This window comes from Abramis brama, assembly GCF_963993115.1.
Source record: "Abramis brama genome assembly, chromosome: 14".
Taxonomy (NCBI): Eukaryota; Metazoa; Chordata; class Actinopteri; order Cypriniformes; family Leuciscidae; genus Abramis; species Abramis brama.
Window position 1 is genome coordinate 1,966,978 of NC_139976.1, and position 15,000 is coordinate 1,981,977.

The following is a 15,000-nucleotide window of genomic DNA, read 5'->3' on the forward strand; positions in this document are numbered from 1 at the left end:
CAACTTATTCGGGCCATCGGTGAGTCAGAACAAATGAAATGGGACACATTTACATGTTTTTGGTGAATTGCTGGGACACCAGGCCACACCTCATGAAACTAGGGCGTCAGTTGTGACTGTTCGTGTGCGTTTGTGGATGTTTGGCCGCTGGAAATGTGAGATTTTGCTGATTACAGAGTTTTCATGCACTTCCTCTATCAGTTAATTAACTAAATGGCCCAAACTCCTGCAGTGAGCTCGGAGTTATGGTTTATTATTCAGGCTGATGGATGGAGATTCAGGCCGGCCAAGAGCTGAGATGGTGAAAACCATTCCAGAGTATTTTAACTTCAGAAGTCTGGTGGCCATTAAACCGAGTCCTGTCAGAATAACTGAATAACTGTCGGAGCACCGATGTTTCCGGCCGGGCTTGATGAATGATACGAATCCACTTTTAATGTGGATGAATGTGACTTTGCCAAATGAAAAGTTTCCCTGCCTAATTTAGCCTCTCAAGATGGAAGGTCATTGAAGTGTTTGAGGACATGATCGAATGATTAACATGCGAGTTTCTAATTTGAGCGTTTAATAGAGAGGAGAGGAATACAGATGCTGTGTGTAGTTGTTCTTGTTGTGTAAAGGCTGTTGTCTAGTTGACAAAGTGAAGAGACCATTAAGCAATTAAATTAACTAGTTCTGTAATTGTAGGGAGTCAAAGAGCAATCGGGGTCAAGAGGCCAGGAATTCCCTGTTATTAAATTATATATATAAATCGATTCACCGTGATTAATTGCATCTAGCATAATGGTTTGTGTTTACATAATATATGTGCATATATATAATATATATATGTGTGTGTGAATGTGTGTGCTTGTCTGAGTATATGTACATTTAATATGCACACACACACACACACACATACACACACACACACACACACACACACATATATATATATATATACATATATATTTTTTTTATGTGTATAAAAATGTGTGGGTCTATATACAATATAGATTTATTAATATATATATATATATATATATATATATATATATATATATATATATATATATATATATATACACACACACATAAATTATGTAAACAAACTTTTATGTTAGATGCAATTATATATATATATATATATATATATATATATACGTATATATGCAGTAATATATACTACTGCATTTTTTATTTATTTATTTAATTTATTTATTTGTATCGTCCCATTTTTTAAAATATATGTATTTGTTTATTCAATATAGATTGTGCAATTCTATTTACATAAATTATATTGCACAATCTATATTGAATAAACAAATACATATATTTTAAAAAATGGGATATTTGCATAATTAAAACTAACATTAATGTATACAATACTTCAAATAGTCAAATAAGCAAATTTCTATTTATTTATTAACTTTTCATAACTTAACTTCTCAAGTACGTTCTAAGAACTTATTTAGTAAATTAATATTTATATATTTATTTAAATACATTTATATTTTTTTCTTTTATTTTTTTTATTTTTATTTTTTTAAATACATGCATTTATGTTTATTTAATTTAGATGGTGCAGTATATTTTTTGTAAACAGAAGTGGTAAAAAAAACACACATAAACACATTTCTGTTTACTCACTTTTCATAACCTCAAGAAATCATGCATTATTTGACCAAATGAAAGTAGTGACTGGAGCCTCAACAAATCCATTCACTCACATTTTGGTGCATCTTCCTTTCAAACAATGTTTTTGGTGCCATTATTGGAGCTTTATCGAACTTAATGAACTCTGTAATCATGTTGTGTTTTGGATTGAACGGCTGAGGACGAGTATATTCATATGAACATTGATGTTATTTAACAAGCATGAAATCTAAATGTAAAACAGCTGATATGTTATTCTTCTTTAACTGTATTGTTATGCTGACGGATGAAACTGGCATAACTTGTATAAGCCTCACCGGGCAAAAGATTTATAGGCTTAATTCTTGCAGGAGGAGTTTGGGACGTGTTTCAAGCGGCTGTAGTTTCCCATTAGTGTTTTTCCTCTGTGCTTTACAGGCGGAGCTCATCTCTTTGATTCATGAGGGACGTTTTCAGAATTAATTGGAGCGAGGGATCTCTGCCATCACTGCCGGACATTTTTCTTTGAACTTTGCCATCTTTTAAATTAAATATTTATAGAGAGCGAGCATTTCTGGGCGACATTTCCTTGCGAGATCATTAGGCCGGACAGATCTGCAGCGCGAAGCCAATTAGTCGTCGCGTCGTTCTGTTCTCGGTCCGAGGACGCTGTGTGTTAATGGCAGGTTTATGTGGCGTTTATAAGCTCACCGACTGTCATTCGCATCTTTTCAGCTCACGTTGTGTGTTTATTAGCGTCTCATGTTTTCAAACTAAACTTGGGCATGAACCTCGCGAACTTCGTCAAACGCAGCGACTCGATCTTTGTCGTAAATGTTCATGTGATCGTCTGGGAAGAAAGACTAGTGTGTAAACTAGCCTAGTGCATTTTCAGGACAAGGACCGCCCACTTTATCAGGAAGAGATGGTGTGATTGACATGTTGAACAGCCAACCACAATTCGCTTGGATTTTCAAAGCCATTTAGAGGCAGTTTTATCTGAAATAGATGATACTACAATTTATTTTATTTGATGAGTTTTTATTAGATGAATTTACAACTTATTTATTTTAATGAATGAATTAATTTATTTAGGCTATTTATTTATTTTAATTTATTCATTTATTTATCAGCCCAAAGCATGAGACAAGCAATACAGTAACATTTCCAAATGTATTTATTCAGTTGTGCAATAGAATAGAATAGAAGTGGTAAAGAAGTTTGTTTTCATTAAAAATCTTGTAAATATATATATATATATATATAAATAGAGTAACATGCAAACATTTTTTTGTCAATCAGCCCGTATAAGACAAGCAATATATATATTTTTCCAAATGTATTTGTTTATTCGGTATAGTTTTTTTATTTATTTATTTATTTATATTTAAGGTTTACCAGATGTTCTGTTTTCCTCAGGATAGTCCCGTATTTCAGCTCTATTTTTAGGAAAAATCGGCTTATTATGGACAAATCATGTTTTGTTCTGTATTTCTTTTTTTTTCTTTTATTATAGTTGAATTTTTTGACAATAAACATGCCAGAAAGAGAACATGAAAACACGGATGAAATCATGTTTTGTTCTGTATTTCTATTTTCCTAAATTGTCTTTGCTAGGTGATCATAAAAGCGAGTGATCTTCTGTCACGCGAGAACAGCCAATCTCGTCATAGTATGTTTTGGGGGACAAAATGACCATCCAATCACAATTTGTTATCTATTAACTTAGCCGTTAGTAAAGGCAAGATATTAGAGTGTTTAACGAGGATCTTCAAATCAAGATATTATGTGCAGAAAGTTGTGAAAAATGTGATATTGCGCTGAATGACACACCAGAAGCGCTGTCTCAGACCGATCCCGAGTTCAGTTCTCCTTGCACCTGATTGGTCGGACACAGACCCATCATGTGGAGTATATCTCATGTTAATACAGTCGTTTATGGCTTAAGTGAATGTGAAGAGCTCTGTATGTGTCCGTATATTAGATGCATTCGGTCTTAAAATGACAACAGCCTGCTCCATTTTCTCTCTCCATACAAAATAATGATTCTGGGATGAGCGGACGGTTCTGAATCTGAGGAGGTACAAGCATCATTATCATGTCAGGCTCACAGTTCAGTGCTGCTATATCATCCCAGTTACGCTAGCAAATAGAGGATAGATGTCTAGAATTACTCAAGCATTGCAGGAAAGAGAAGTGAATGATAGAAACACACAGATGTGTGTTAGTGCCTTGATATTATTAATCCTTGCATTCATTATCTGTTGTATTATTGCATTTATTAAGGTTTTGATTAATGGTGCTATGGATACTTTTGCATCTTCTCATTATGCTGTGATGAACAGAATGGTTAAACATCGTTAACTCTAATCAGAATGAAGGAAATGTTGATGGTAGGGTAAAATTTATGGATTATCTGCTCCTGATATGAGCGAAACGGGGAAAAACTCATCTTGACCCCCCCCCCCCCCTCTCTCTCTCTCTCTCTCTCTCTCTCTCTCTCTACCATTTCTTTATGTCCACATCCGTTTCCCATTATTAGCTCAGCATATTTGCTTGTAGGAGAAAGTGGTTGAGATGGAGGGCTTCTTTGCTAGATGGTGTCCGAAGGATGGAGAAAATCTATTTTTTATGCCAGAAAGTTTCCATATATGGATATGATTTCTATATGGTGTAATAATATACATTCTATTGGGTGATTTGTAAACCGCCCAGAAACGGAAACGCTTGTATTAAACAATAAAGACGAAGAGGTTTTGGAAGGACAATAGGACTTTTGTCTCTTTTCTTTCTGATTTCGTCTTCGTTATGAAAGGGCTGAAAAACATTTGGCGATGTAATATATGTTATATGTAATAATAATAAACTGATTTCCTCATCCAATTAAGAATGGCTTCTTATAATTACATCCCATCTGTGATCCGATTTTCAAGAGCTATGGCCAGAAACGTCCACTACATCCTACAATACAGCGACTCAGAGATAAACTCAGTGTCATTGTGATCGGCTCGTCAGTCTGACACTGATCGACGATCACCGGACGGATGCAGCTTCTGTCCTCGCTCGCATTTTTCTCCAATTTTTCATCCAGACAGTTTAAGCCAAACACAAAATGGATCTTAAATCTCAGCTGCCAAAGATTAAACATGCATGAATATATAGGACATAAATATAGTCTTTGATGGCTAATAAAGCTGAGAGCGAGCGCTTGATTCTGACTGGCCAAGGCCAGCTGTGTTTGGATCTGCTAACCGTCAGAGTTATTACTGTTTCTGTTTAACACTGGCTCTGTTTCAATCGCTAGTGAGCCGCTCGTCTGCTAACGACATGAGACAGACCCTTATACGTCACTGATGTGGAGACTCATAGTCTCGATTTCAAGTGATTCAAAGGATTTTAAAGGGGTGGTTGATTATGATTTGACTTTTCTAACTTTAGTTAGTGTGTAATGTTGCTGTTTGAGCATAAACAACATCTGCAAAGTTACGACGCTCAAAGTTCAAAGCAAAGGGAGATTTTTGCTTTTAAAGAAATCGTGTTTTAAGGACTACAACAAACGGCTGGTAGAGACTACACCACATTCCTCCCGGTTAGTGACATCACTAACCCTAGAATTTACATAAACCCCGCCCCCTGAACACGATTTATAGATTATCATGACAGAATATGCTAATCAATGACTAGAAGATAACTACACATAAGCTGCATAAATTCATCAACTAACCATTCAGAAATGACCTGTTGCTTCTACATGTTGTCACTTCTTCTTGAGTCTCTCCATCATTGTCCGACTCCGGTTTGAACATAAAAGGCTGAAAGTTTTTGAAATTTTCAGTATGTCTGTGTGAGGTAAAAGGACACGAGCTGTTGAAGCTCCGCCCCCTGTGCCGGGAGCAGCAGCTCATTTGCATTTAAAGGAACAGACACAAAACGGTGCGTTTTTGCTCACCCTCAAAAAGTGACAATTTTAACATGCTATATAAAAATATATGTGGGGTATTTTGAGCTGAAACTTCACATTCACACTCTGGGGACATTTAAAAGTTCACAATGCACATATATTAGTCAAATAGTCAATTTATACCAACATTTTTAGCACTGAAATAAATATTCACTACCGTTCAAAAGTTTAGGGTTTGTAAAATGTTTTAATGTTTGTGAAATAAGCCTCTGCTCACCAACGCTGCATTTATTTGATCAAAATACAGTAAAATCTGTAAAATTGTGAAATGTTATTACAATTTAAAATAGCTGTGTTTTTTTTTATGTGAATATATTGTAAGCTGTAATTTATTCCTGTGATCAAAGCTGAATTTACTCCAGTCTTCAGTGTCACATGATCCTTCAGAAATCATTCTAATATGATGATTTGATGCTCAAGAAACATTTCTCATTATTATCAATGTTGGAAACATTGAAAGTTCAAAGAAAGTTAGAAAGTTCAAAAGAACAGAATTTATTTGAAACAGGAATCTTAGTTAAAATTATAAATGTCTTCACTGTCACTTTTGATGATCAGTTTAATGTGTCCGTGCTGAATGAAAGTAGTCAGCCAAACTTTTGAACAGTAGTGTAATTATAAGCAACATTTTTCATGTTTTATCCACCATCTTGGAATTATTTAAGATCAGCTTGCAGTGCATTATGGGATTGTCTTCTCTGAGAAGGATGCATGTGACATTCTGACTGAAAGGAGGAAACTTCTGCTGCTAACATTACTGTGCCTGAAACACTTAGTTCAGTCTTAAATATAATATAGTAGCCACTGTCTCTTTAATCGTGTTCAGAGAGATGCTGTACAGAATTAACAGTGATGTGTGTGTGTGTGTGTGTGTGTTTGAGAGTGTTCAGTGTTAAATATGTGTGTGTATATTCCAGGGATTTCTCAGTAACTGTTTAAACAAACACACGAAGTTCAGCCTGACGACTTTAACGCTTGATCTTCAGATGAAGCTGTAATGGATGTTTCTTCCTTTTTTGGCGTTTAGTGAAAGTGAGCCGAAGACTGTTGTCGAATCGCTCAGATTCCTTTGGCTTCAGGCAGGATTGTGTTTATTGTGTCAGTGTGTTTTATCATACTTAATCCTTATCTGGCAGAATTTGCTTTTGGAGATGTTGGACACCTTAATAAAAATGTCCTGAACAGATGAAAAGCAAAGTTCAGCAGCTCTGCCTGAATCAAAGCTTTGACTTTCTAAAAGCTCAGGTTTGTTCGTTGGGTCCAGGCGAACATGATTTGTCAGCGCAGTGTCTTCCTTCAGTCTGTCAGGCATAAATGCTGGTGCTGATTTGTAATGTTTACAGCTCTGAATACATCCATAACTATAGCCTGACTTCAGATTTTTGTTATTGAACATTGATCATGCATCTGCTTTGCATTGCAATAACAGAACACAACAACACTCTTTAAAATCGGCCTGACACGGAAGTTGTGCTCGCCTTTTCTTCTCTATTGTGTCGTATATCCGAGTGAAACACTTCTGAACAAGAACAAATGTGGGCGGGGCTTGCTTTTGTTTGTGGAGAATTGATTGGATGGTTGTGGTTTGCTATTGGCTGATCTCATGTGAGTGACCGGTTGCCCCGCCCACATCATCAGAGAAGAGAAGAGAAGCTGCAAGAGGAACTTATTCTGATTCAAGATTACCAACCACATATTATATTATATTATATTATATTATATTATATTATATTATATTATATTATATTATATTATATTATATTATATAGTTTGATTCTATTCTGACTGTAATCATAGTAAAGTCTGGGCATCCGAAAGTGATCTACTTCTTTTAAAATGTATATTTTGAACGATGTGTTTCTTGTTTCCTGGTGTGTGTGTTTGTTGAGTGTAATGTGATTACGCGTGTCTGTTGTTTCTCATGGCTGTGTTTGGCTCTCAGTGCTGACAGTCTGATACCACACATGACCTACACACACAGATCACACACAGATCCTCTTCAGTGTGGACACACACACACACACACACACACACACACACACACACACACACACACACAGATCCTCTTCAGTGTGGACACACACACAGATCTACACACTGATTCACACACACAGATCCTCCTCAGTATGGACACACACACACACACACACACACACAGATCCTCTTCAGTGTGAACACACACACAGATCTATACACTGATTCACACACACAGATCCTCCTCAGTGTGGACACACACACACACACACACACACACACACACACACACACACAGATCTACACACAGATCCTCCTCAGTGTGGACACACACAGATCACACACAGATCCTCCTCAGTGTGGACACACACACACACACACACACACAGATGTACACACAGATCCTCCTCAGTGTGGACACACACACAGATCTACACACAAATTCACAAACACAGATCCTCCTCAGTGTGGACACACACACACACACACACACACACAGATCCTCTTCAGTGTGGACACACACACAGATCTACACACTGATTCACACACACAGATCCTCCTCCGTGTGGACACACACACACACACACACACACACACACACACACACACACAGATCTACACACTGATTCACACACACAGATCCTCCTCCGTGTGGACACACACAGATCTACACACAGATTCACACACACAGATCCTCCTCAGTGTGGACACACACACACACACACACACACACACACAGATCCTCTTCAGTGTGGACACACACACAGATCTACACACTGATTCACACACACAGATCCTCCTCCGTGTGGACACACACAGATCTACACACAGATTCACACACACAGATCCTCCTCAGTGTGGACACATACACACACACACATACACACACACACACACACACACACACACACACACACACACACACAGATCTACACACAGATCTACACACAGATCCTCCTCAGTGTGGACACTGGACACACACACAGATTCACACACACAGATCTACACACAGATCCTCCTCAGTGTGGACACACACACAGATCTACACACAGATCCTCCTCAGTATGGACACACACACAGATCTACACACACACACACACACACACACACACAGATCTACACACAGATCCTCCTCAGTATGGACACACACACAGATCCTCCTCAGTGTGGACACACACACACACACAGATCTACACACAGATCCTCCTCAGTGTGGACACACACACACACACACACACACACACACACACAGATCTACACACAGATCCTCCTCAGTGTGGACACACACACACACACACAGATCTCAGGGCTTGCAAAATTTCAAAATCGCTGAATTTTACTAGCCCAAATAAAAAAAATTTTATTGTAGAAAATTGGTTAGGAGTCAAAACATGAATCAAAAACTTTTTCAAAACACAAATATCAACAATTGGATATAAAATAATCAAATTAGAATCATCAATACAAATATGCATCTGGTTCTAACTGAACTGAAATGTGTGTGTGACCAGTGTGGATCAGTCCGTGTCTGTGGCTCCGCCCCCAATGCGGGTATGATAAAGAAAAAAGGGTAACGCTTTAGTTTAGGGTCTAATGCTCACTATTAACTAGTGTCATTAACATGCAGATGGCAGGGTTATCACTGAGGTCCCGAATGTGAGGTAGGCTAGTTAGGGGGGTTCAGGGAAAATTGATTTCTCTGATCTACATATGTGTGTATTTTAGGATGTTTTGAAGGCCAAAAAAATTGGATAGCAATAGCTTTAAAACCATGTCAGCGGGCAGTAGATTATACATGCTCTCACTTCTTATCCATTCCTCTCAGTCTCCTCATCTTGCCCTGTCTCTTCCCCTCCTAAAGCTGAATCATTATTTTAATTTACTTAAGGCTACAAATTGTATTATATTAATTCTCAAAATTTACACATTCATTATTAATATTGTGCCTAACATGATGAAAACGGCTTTGTTAATGTTTCTTGTCCCCTCACAATGACAGTAAACTAATTATTATTACATTACATGAGTCCATGGGTGTCGGAAGCAAAAAAAATGTGGGTGGGTCATCCTCCAGTAGATTAGGGGTGTTCCCGAACTGCCAAATACCTTATCTAAAATCTCTATGCAATAATGACTGACAGTAAAAATTAAACGAGCGCAAATCCGTCTTTCAGAATTAGCTTCTTTCAGAAATCTGAGCTTGGCAAGAGTAATATCAACTCAAATAGGCTACTACATCAAAGACATGTTCTACGAAATGATATCGGATATTTTTGTATGCATATTTAAATGATTTATGTCTTGAACAATATGATACTCGAATGAATGGAATAAGCACAGCATGATCACAAATCAAACAGCGCGTTAAACGTACAGTATGGAATTTTTCGCCACTAGGGGTCGCTAACCTCTTTACAATAACAAAGGCGTAGTTTGATGACGCAACATTTGCTAAGAATTATGGATCTTGTCGTCAACGTCAAGCCGACCGATCTAATAATGTTTATGGATGACTGAATACATCGATGCTTTTATCATGACTGTGATATGAAGCAGTTCGGGATTGCTAAGAGACAGCTATCAGCTCCACACGCGACGCGAGTCCCGCGGATATAAAAGGAATATGGACATTTCATTCTACCGAACTACACACAGAATTACTACTCACAGGTCAGTTTATTAGACAAATTAAGGGGGGGGGTGGTTGGTTGGTTGGTTGGTTGGGGAAAATTGACACAGACTCTATCTATCTATCTATCTATCTATCTATCTATCTATCTATCTATCTATCTATCACATTAATTGGTTGTCTGGGAGGGTAATGCTTTGTAAAAGTTAACATAAAACACAAATTTTTTAAAAAAAATGTTGACATAAGATATCTCTTTAAAAAAATAAAATAAACATATTTAAATCTTTTTAAAATTGACTTTTGCAAATAACGTTTGTTAAATTTATATAAGTATTTGTTAATATTAATGGACCAGAGCTTAAATAGTTTTATTTTTTAACTAACAACTAAAAAAAGATTTATAAATACTAACAAATATATTGCTCATTCATTGTTCGTTAATGTTAGTTAATACATTTATATGACAAACAAATTTTAAATGGGAGAAGTTTTTATTTCTATGATGCATTGGAGAGAATAATCCTGTCAGGCGCAGCACTGCTGTGAACGCGCGTTCACGTTTAAACACACTTTAAACAATGTATTATTCAATGCATTACTTCTATATAATTATATATTAAGTTGCTCAAGCAAGTGGTAAAATATTTAACCATGTATTTATATTAAAATCTTTTGCATTTCAATTTTAATACAATAAATCTTGCATGTCACAAAGAACTTGTTTTTCCACCTCCACGAATGTCATTATGTCGCCTTGTTGAGGTAAATTGTAGTTTTCCTTGCTTTACCCCGGTCTTAAAAAGAAAAAAGTAGCATTTAATTAAATACATTTATGGTATAAATACATACATTTTATTTAATTAATCGCACTTATGGTGAAATGACTACATTTTCAGGTCAATCTGTGTTCATTTTGACCACGAAACATGCGCTGTCACTTTAATTCAGCGTTTGCAGAACAGCAAAAATCATAGACAGTATATAAACGGCAAAAATAGACTCGGTGCGGAAATGATCGCTGCACTGCTGTATACGCACCGCAACTGGAACGGATCGATCATCGACACGGACTGCATCCACGTGCAGTGTGAAAGCTCTGTAAACATGGGTACGGAAAACAATACTCACCGCATACACACTGCAAACGAAATATTTGTGAAACGGGCGTTAGGAGAGCTACTCCGGCTGCTACTCGCAGTAGAGTGAGTGTTGCCATCTTCAGTTCAGCGACATATTTCCCGCCGCGCGCTCTCTGTCCGCTAGTGCTCTGTATTTGACGCAAGTGTTTGTTTGTGTGTGAGTGTGCGCGCTTGCGCACTCATTTGGATAATCGTAAACGCGCAAACACAGACAGAAAAGACATGCCATCGTGGAAATAAGATAAATAACATATTACTTAAGGGCTATTTAGTTTTTGTAATAAAAAAAAAAAAATTAATCTGGCGCTATAAAGAAAATCAAATCAAATTTACTTGACCTTCAAGGGGGGCGGGGGGAGCCGTTAGGAGGGCGGGGCGCCCCCCTTATATAATGGTAGGGGAAACACTGAGATCATATTCTGACATTTTATCATTGTTGAACTATATAACATTGATTAGTTTTATGTAAATGTGCTCACCTGTTTAATAAAGTACATGTAGGAGCGGTCGAAGTCTCGGACGTGGAGCTCTCGTTTATATACTGTCTATGGGAGCTCTCGGCATCTCGAAAACACCGCGCTGATATTGATTCTCGTTTTAGTTCTCCTTTTTTATCCAAAGTCTGCTTGCCATGGTCCGTAATGTTTGAACGAAACAACAACAGTGTGCAGATAGACATTGCGAACTACAAAGTTGTCCGCGTCTGTCGCTTTGGTTACTATCAGACGGCTCTGGTTCACAGCTCTGGTTGCTATGGCAGCACGAGCGGTAACCAGGGACAGCGCGGATATGACGGCATTGACGGCGACAAAACGGAAATAAAGAAACGTGACGTGTCTTCGAATTAAATTACAAATTTCTCCTGGTTTGAAAGATGTTGGAAACAGTCGGGATAATGTAAGTACACAACTAAAAAAAATATATAACATAGATATAGTGATTTTTGCTATTTTTAAAGCAAAAAAGTTACATATTGTGCCTTTAATTGCCATCTCTCCGCAACCAAACCAGCTCAAGCCTATAATCAACTAAGATTCAAATACATTCATTACTTCTTGATATGGCCATTTAAATGTTTTGAACTTCGTATGATGTGATAAACTACATGATATATTTCTTTGTCTCACTATCTCTTGAAGCTGAACCTCATTGTCCCCGTGCGTATTTGGCGCTGGCAGGCGCGTCGTCTCATTTTATTATGACTCTCAACTGTGTGGTTACAAGTCACGTTACATAGGCCTATTTTCAGTTCAAAATGGCGAAATTCGACAAAAGTATATTCGTTTGCCTGATTATTTTTGTCATTCGTTTCACATTTATGACCTTAAAAAACTGTCAAATGTGAAATGTTTAGTTTAGCTACATCTTATCTGTAGCTCAGCAGCTTCTGTGAACATAAATCCCGCCTACTTTGATTTGATTGGTCATCTCAAATATTCTGACATTGACGAGCAGTGACAAACCAATGAGACTCAGATAAACACACACAGACACACACACACCCTGTCCTCTGTTTCTGACGTTCGCTCTGCTCGGCGCCGCTGCGGATTGAAGATGAAGAACACACACAGATTCACACACACAGATCTACACACAGATCCTCCTCAGTGTGGACACACACACAGATCACACACAGATTCACACACACAGATCCTCCTCAGTGTGGACACACACAGATCACACACAGATTCACACACACAGATCTACACACAGATCCTCCTCAGTGTGGACACACACACACAGATCACACACAGATTCACACACACAGATCTACACACAGATCCTCCTCAGTGTGGACACACACACAGATCACACACAGATTCACACACACAGATCCTCCTCAGTGTGGACACACACAGATCACACACAGATTCACACACACAGATCTACACACAGATCCTCCTCAGTGTGGACACACACACACAGATCACACACAGATTCACACACACAGATCTACACACAGATCCTCCTCAGTGTGGACACACACTTTTATACCCTCTTGCAATTAAAGATGCTGTTTTTATTACTCTAAAGTTTCCATGAAACCAAAATCGGAGCATTAATTCTAAAAGAAAGGCGATCAATATCAACATGAAATATAAATGAGCTTATTTACTTTCTTAATTCATGTTCCTGGTTTAACTGTGAATTAACAGCACTGATGTTATTCTAAAGAAAAACATGTTTGCATTCATAATCTAAAAAATATTAATAACTTACTCCACCTCTTTCCTTTTCAGCTCATGTCAATCACCTTTATACACTACAGATCAGAAGCTTACGGTCGGAACGTGTTGTTTTTGATAGAAATCAGTACTTTTATTCCTCAAGGACGCATGCAACTGATCAAAAGTCACATTAATGACATTTATAATGTTACAAATAATTATATTTCAAATAAATGCTGTTCTTTTGAACTTTGTTCATCAAAGAATCCTGAAAAATACAAATTGTCACTGTTTCCACAAAAATATGAACTGTTTTCATCATTAATAATCAGAAATGTTTCTTGAGCATCAAATCATCATATTAGAGTGATTTCTGAAGGATCATGTGACACTGAAGACTGGAGTAATGATGCTGAACATTCAGCTTTGAACACAGGAATAAATTACACTTTACTGTATATTCACATGGAAAACAGCTGATTTAAAAATATTTCGCAAAAATATTTCATAATATTACAGTTTTTACTGTATTTTTCTGTATTTTTGAACAGTAGTGTATAGGGACGCTTTCACCATCCCATCCCTGTATGAAATCAAGTCCTCCCTACATTTCTCTCATGTAATATCCTCTCTCTCTCTCGGGAATATTTCACATTATGGAAGTAAAATGGTTGTGAGTGCATCTACACAATACATGAAACTCATCCTGGTGTGTGGGGAAGTGTTTACAGTATTTACAGAGCGTTTAAGGGGCGTGTGAATGTTTCAGTGTGTCGGTAGGCCAGTGCGAACATGTGTGTGTGTGTGTGTGTGTGTATTTCAGTGTGGCATGTAAGGCCGACTGCTGGTGTGTGACGCGTCTCACAAATGTGGCATTCTCTGGCTGTCGTGTTGAACTGTGACACCGGACTCCAGCACTGAGATCCTGTTTTAGACACACATCCCAATATAAGCCTGCATAGGAAGCGCTGCGAGTGTGTGTGTGTGTGTGTGTGTGTGTGTGTGTGTGTGTGTGTAACTGTAACAGAGGAGCGGGTGACTGACATCAGCATGTGAAGGTCACGTGTGTTTGTCAAATGCTAAACGTCATGTGTGAGCCGTCGTAAGAGATCCGAGCAGTTCAACACTGCATAATAAAAGTAAAATATTAATGTATTCAATTGTATTACCTTGATTATTTATAATAATAATTAACATTTCCTCTTGAAATGTCAACCAAAAGAGCAGGAGTAATGACTTTCCTTCAGCTAACATCATCGATCCCTCTTGTTTTTCAACAGTCATGAAGGCACTTTATTTATCGGATCAACTTCTCACGGGTTTAATTGTTTTTCCGCATTGAAAATCCTGTTAAATTTGTATAATATATATATATATATATATATATATATATATATATATATAGTGCATTTTACTAGATATTTTGTTTCATATGCTCCTATTTTTGTTTTGTTTTATTAATGTATTCTTATTTTTTAAGCTTATATTAAATGTTTCCGTCTGCCACCGAAC

At 37.3% G+C, this 15,000-nt stretch overlaps 1 protein-coding gene across 11 annotated transcripts in view; it reads left to right on the forward strand.

Annotated features, from left to right (window-relative positions):
• kcnma1b (potassium large conductance calcium-activated channel, subfamily M, alpha member 1b) overlaps window positions 1–15,000 on the forward strand; it is a 110,009-nt gene that overhangs the window by 16,685 nt on the left and 78,324 nt on the right. The gene's annotated exons all lie outside the window — the stretch shown is intronic.